The sequence below is a fragment of the Anolis sagrei genome, chromosome 1 (assembly GCF_037176765.1).
Source record: "Anolis sagrei isolate rAnoSag1 chromosome 1, rAnoSag1.mat, whole genome shotgun sequence".
In the NCBI taxonomy this organism is placed as follows: domain Eukaryota; kingdom Metazoa; phylum Chordata; class Lepidosauria; order Squamata; family Dactyloidae; genus Anolis; species Anolis sagrei.
This window is the reverse complement of record NC_090021.1, coordinates 12,712,303-12,718,710: the sequence shown is the minus strand read 5'-3', so window position 1 is coordinate 12,718,710 and position 6,408 is coordinate 12,712,303. Positions and strand designations below refer to the sequence as shown.

Here is a 6,408-nt window from a genome sequence, read left to right as displayed (position 1 = left end):
CACTCTACGTGGGGTTGCCTTTGAAGACTGTTTGGAAACTCCAACTAGTCCAGTGGGAGGCAGCCAGATTACTCACAGGAGCGTCATGCAGGGAGCATACCACCCCTCTGTTATGTCAGCTCCACTGGCTGCGGATCCAATTCCGAGCACAATTCAAAGTGCTGGTTTTGACCTACAAAACCCTATACGGTTCTGGCCCAGCTTATCTGTCTGAATGGATCTCCCTCTATGTCCCACCTCGGAGTCTAAGATCCTCTGGGGAGGCCCTGCTCTCAGCCCCACCTCTATCACAAGTGAGGCTGGCGGGGACGAGGAGCAGGGCCTTCTCGGTGGTGGCTCCTCACCTATGGAATTCACTTCCCGGGGGAATTAGATCGGCGACATCCCTCCTTTCCTATAGGAGGAAATTAAAAACATGGATTTGGGACCAGGCGTTTGGACAATCTGGCAGACAAAGAAAGGACTATGACGACTGATAAGAATGGACAAAGTGGAATGAAGTTATGGACCCTGAGTGGCGAACGCTGAGCATGAGATTAGTTTATTGATTGTGTTATATATAGATTGTTTTGGCTGCTATAGCTGTTTATACGTTTATCTGTATTATTGTGTAGGCATCGAATTGTGCCTTTTGTAAGCTGCCCTGAGTCCTCGCTCGGGGGTTGAGAAGGGTGGGGTAGAAGTACACAAAATAAATAATTATAATTAACTTTTCTGTTACAGCTTGTCTTCAACCTGGCGAGTTGTTTTTCTGTCCTGGCTCTTCTGGTTTAGCATACACTCACCAGGCAGGGATCTTTTTATCCATGGTCCTAGCTAACCACTACAATGTTGCCACCCAAGTCAAACAAGACAAGAAAGAAGCAACACGTAAAACCAGATGAGGACAAAGTCCAGGAGAACATCGTCGTCGTCATCATCATCATTTCTATTCTGTTTTATCTGCCTTAAAAAGAGACACCAAGCGGCTTCTTCATGGTCAACCTACACACTGTGTTTATGACATATTTCAGGTTTGTAAAACGTGCAGAGATCAGGGATCAAACATGCCTCTCCAAAAACCTGAAGCGCTATCATCAGCTCCCATTCTGGAGCATTTTTAAACCCTAGGGCTACAAAGGTGGTCATGAAGGCCACGTGGCTAGTCTTGCCAAAATACTGAGGGAAGGATGGTCAGAAAGTGAAGAGTCTAAGATGACAAAGAACAGGAAAGACTTGGTTGCAATGGTTGTGCAAACCTATATTTCAACATTCTTTTCATGCAGCAACTCTATAAATAGAGAGAACTACATCTCACCAGCACTTGGAAAGATCTTAGGGAAGGCTTGAGTCATGAGGTTTCTTTATTTTTTCCTTGCTGTGGCTGTACTTCTCCAAGTAGCTTCAGGTAAGAGGGAAACTCCTAAATGAAGTCTGTGATTGTGGGTATGTGGGAGATATAAATGCACCAGAAGACAATAGAGAAATAATGTTAAAGTAATGCTGAAATTCTCAGCTGATCATTAGCTGAGAAAAGCTCGTGAAGATCAGCAATGAGACAGTCCCTGCCTTCGGGCTTATAGTTCAAATGTAACAGCACAACAAGAAAAGGAATTGGGAGGGAAGAGGGGGAAAGCGCTATAAGTTGAGTACCCTTACTTGAAATGTTTGGGATTTGAGATTTCTTTTTCCAGATTTTGCAATATCTGAATTTATGTACATATTGTGGAGATAGGACCCAATTCTAAACACAGACTAAATTTCATATTTTATTTATTTATCATATCAGGAGCAAACCAATGGTATAGTTGTATTTTTTTTCAAAACTTGGCTTTATACTAAATATATTTTGACCAGTAGTGGCCACTTGGAGTGCCATTACTGCTCAAAGAAAGTCCTCCATTGTGCATGTGGCAGAGCTCAGACAGCACTGTAATAGGTGGTCTGTGGTTTGCTCTTCCCCACACTCGCATGTCATGGATTCCACTTTGTGGCCCCATTTCTTCACATTAGCTCTGCATAGTGGTGCCAGGGCGCAGTCTGTTCAGTGCCTTCCAAGTCTCCCAGTCTTCTGTGTGTCCAGGAGGGAGTCCCTCATTCGGTATCAGCCATGGATTGAGATTCCGGGGTTTAGCCTGCCACTTTTGGACTCTTGGTTGCTGAGGTGTTCCTGCGAGTATCTCTGTAGATCTTAAAAAACTGGTTTTCCCTGCAATAGGCAGTAAGACCACCTTAAGCTTCAGAGAGCTTCTGTTCATCATTTGTGTGTGTGTATTCATTCGTGGTGGCCTGGGAGGGAACAATGTAAGCAAAATAATTACAAATTAACTTCTCCCTGAATCTCCCAGCATTGGTTAATAGACTCTAGAAACTATCAATCTCTTCCTTTTTAAAATATACATATACACACACACAAATGATCAGCCACTGCCAGAAGGGACAGAGAGTTTCATCTATGCTGACGATCGTGTATCTTTCTCTCTCCCTCTCTCTATACACACACACACACAGCCTGTAGATAATATTATACAATATTTTTGATAATGTTTATGCATGAAACAATAGATTCTCCTTACAGTCAAGAAGTCAGAAATGACTTGAAGGCACACAAGAGCAACCTTTCGATCCCCCAAAAAGCTTTCCAGGCAGAAAGATACACACGTAGCCCTCCTCTGCATTGTAAGTTATTTCTAGGTTCAGTCTCACATCTTACTCATCAGATGGCTCTGGGCAAACAGCTATTTCTCAGCCTTCACATCTACACAATTGAAGAGAAATATTGAAAAGCTGGCATGTGTCCAGAGGAGGGCAACTAAAATGATTAGAGGTCTGGAGAACAAGCCCTATGAGGAGTGGCTTAAAGAGCTGGGCATGTTTAGCCTGAAGAAGAGAAGGCTGAGAGGAGACATGATAGCTATGTATAAATACGTGAGAGGAAGTAAAGGGGAGTGAGTGGGGAGCAAGCTTGTTTTCTGCTGCCCTGGAGACTAGGACGCAATGGAACAATGGCTTCAAACTGCAAGAAAGGAGATTCCACCTGAACATTAGGAAGAACTTTCTGACTGTGAGAGCTGATCAGCAGTGGAACTCTCTGCCCTGGAATGTGGTGGAGGCTACTTCTTTGGAGGCTTTTAAACAGAGGCTGGATGGCCATCTGTCGAGGATGCTTTGAATGCAATTTTCCTGCTTCTTGGCAGGGGGTTGGACTGGATGGCCCATGAGGTCTCTTCCAACTCTATAATTCTATGATTCTATCCTGCTCTTTGTTTCTTCCATGTTAAACAGTCTGTTTAGGCAGTTCCCATGGACACGAAAGCATCCCCTTGAATAATGATCTTTTCAATGTTAATTTATTTTATATAGTGAGAACTCAGACCTGCAAAGAACTGCGAGGCCACTGCCAGGTTCCCTTAAGTAAGAAATGCCCATATGGATCTCTTCCAGCCAACTGTGGCTTTAATGGCACATGCTGCAAATGTAAGTGAACCAGCTAAACGTCTTGGATTGGTGATCATTCAAATGCAGACAACACAGCATGGATTCTTCTTTATTGACTAGGGTTTCTTGTGTAGTAATGATTTCATGCACACATAAGTATTCCCTAAATCAGGGCTCCTCAAACTAAGGCCCGGGGACTACATACTGCCCTCCAAGGTCATTTATCTGGCCCACATTCAGGGTCAACCTAAGTCTGAAACTAAGTCCAAAGAAGGACCTCCACCACCCTCCTCCCTGCCCTGGAGTGTGGTGGAGGCTCCTTCTTTGGAGGCTTTGAAACAGAGGCCATCTGTTGGGGGTGCTTTGAATGAGATTTTCCTGCTTCTTGGCAGAAAGGGGTTGGACTGGATGGCCCATGAGGTCTCTTCCAACTCTAGGATTCTATGATTCTAGGATTTTACAATCCTCTGAATTCTATAGGGCACAGTCATGCAAGTTGGAGCCCACAGTGGTGCAATGGGTTAAACCCTTGTGCCAGCAGGACTGCTGACCGATCGGTCAGTGGTTCAAATCCAGGGAGAGGGTTAAGCTCTTTCTGTCAGCTCCAGCTCCCCATGCAGGGACAAGAGAGAAGCCTCCCACAAGGATGGTAAAACATCAAACATCTGGGCATCCCCTGGGCAATGTCTTTGAAGATGGCCAATTTTCTCACACCGGAAACAACTTGCAGTTTCTCAAGTTGCTCCTGACACAAAAGAAACAAGTTAAAGTAGTATCATCAACTTTTTTTTTGTCGTGTCAGGAGCAACTTGAGAAACTGCAAGTTGCTTCTGGTGTGAGAAAATTGGCCATCTGCAAGGACGTTGCCCAGGGGACGCCCGGATGATTTTGATGTTTTATCATCCTTGTGGGAGGCTTCTCTCATGTCCCCGCATGAGGAGCTGGAGCTGATAGAGGGAGCTCATCCGCCTCTCCCCGGATTCGAACCTGCGACCTGTCGGCCTTCAGTCCTGCTGGCACAGGGGTTTAACCCACTGCGCCACCAGGGGCTCCATCATCAACTTATAACTATGTTGTGTGAAAAGGAAATGAGCAACAACAATGGATGAAAGTCTTAATCCAACCACTGGTCAGCAGAGGCAGCCCTAGGTAATTTTCAACGGTAAGCAAACAGTATTTTGTCGTCGTCCCCCGCCCCCAACCAATCACTGATGTAAACAAGGACATCTAATCACCTCTCAACAAAAGATTGCTCCAGGCACTGCCAGGCCATCAAATGCTAATCAAGGTGATCAGTTGAAACATTCACACCTACCTCCAACAGACAAGAGTCCTTTGTCCCACCCTGGTCATTCCACAGATATATAAACTCTTTTTCCTAGTTCCAACAGACCTCACTACCTTTGAGGATGCTTGCCATCGATGCAGGCGAAACATCAGGAGAAAATGCCTTTAGAACACGGCCATACAGCCCGAAAAAAACCTACAACAACCGACTGATATATATTTTCTATTCGTCGTGGGAGTTCTGTGTGCCATATTTGGTTCAGTTCCATCATTGATGCAGTTCAGAATACTCTTTGATTGTAGGTGAACTATACATCCCAGTAACTACAGCTCCCATATGTCAAGGTCTATTTTTCCCCAAGAGCGCCTCAAGAGCGCCCCTGAGCAAAATCAACTATACTGCAAATGCTTACTTTGCGTAAAGGGTTGAGCCGCCCATGCTGGTCAGGCCGGGCAAGATCCTCCACCTCTTTCTTTCTCTGTCTCTCTCTCTATTCATTTTGTTGAGTAACACACATTCACATTGGTGATAAATCTTTGCTTTCATTTTCTATCCAGGGAAACCACCAACAACAGAAGCCTGTAGTAAACAGGGAGGCTACTGCCATGTTCCACTGCGTGAAAGATGTCCCTCTGGCAGAGATCTACCAGCCAACTGTGGCATTAATGGAAGATGCTGCAAACCAGTTTCATAATCTAAGATGTGGATTATTGCTTGGAGAAACAAAATAGAGCTAAACTGAATTAAACAATGAGGATATCAGAAGTGTTTAGTGATCCGATTATTAAATGCAAATTAAATGTAGTAATTGCAAATTGTCTTTTTCGTAAATTGTCAGTCATAACTTGGTCCTGTTGACAGTAATCCTCTTTCAGGTGTTTATTTATTATTTATTTACAGCTTTTATATTCCGCCCTTCTCACACCGCAGAGGACTCAGGGCGGATTACAGTGTACACATATATGGCAAACATTCAATGCCAATTCTGACATAAAACATATACAGACATAGACAGAGGCTATTTAACTTTTTCTGGCCGCCAGGGGAGCTGTCGCTTTCATCGTCCATCTGCGACACTGATGAAGAACTTCCGCATTCCCCGCATGCTTTTCCGCTGGAGTGCTTCGTTGGAGTCTTTTTCATGGCCTCATAAATTAGTTAATTTAGCCTCCCCACACTTTAAGGTGGTACCTAATTTTCCTACTTGACAGATGCAACTGTCTTTCGGGTTGCAAAGGTCAACAACAAGCTACACAATTGGTTGGAAACCCACTCCAACCCGGGCTGGCTTGTTTGGATAACCCTATGGCCCAATTGCATCATGTCTCTTCATAGGCCCCTTTGAACATAATTTCGATAACTAAATCAGACAGGCAAATGCTAGTTAAGTATCCCTTGTATTGTCGAAGGCTTTCATGGCTTGTTGTAGGTTGTTGTAGGTTTTTCTGGCTCTATGGCCATGTTTTAGAGGCATTCTCTCCTGACGTTTCGCCTGCATCTATCCTCAGAGGTAGTGAGCTACCTCTGAGGATGCTTGCCATAGATGCAGGCGAAACGTCAGGAGAGAATGCCTCTAGAATATGGCCATATAGCCCGAAAAAAAAAACCTACAACAACTTAAGTATCCCTTATTCGGGAACCCTCCGGTGGTGCAGCGGGTTAAACCACTGAGCTGCTGAACTTGCTGTTAGCTCCAGTTTCTG

General features: G+C 44.5%; 1 long non-coding RNA gene across 1 annotated transcript; it reads left to right on the top strand.

The window, feature by feature from the left end:
* Positions 1–1,304: 1,304 nt before the first annotated feature.
* On the top strand, positions 1,305–5,498 carry LOC137095876 (uncharacterized). Its single transcript, XR_010909027.1, has 3 exons — positions 1,305–1,387; positions 3,343–3,456; positions 5,263–5,498. It is a non-coding gene; the product is annotated as an uncharacterized lncRNA (long non-coding RNA).
* Positions 5,499–6,408: the final 910 nt, after the last annotated feature.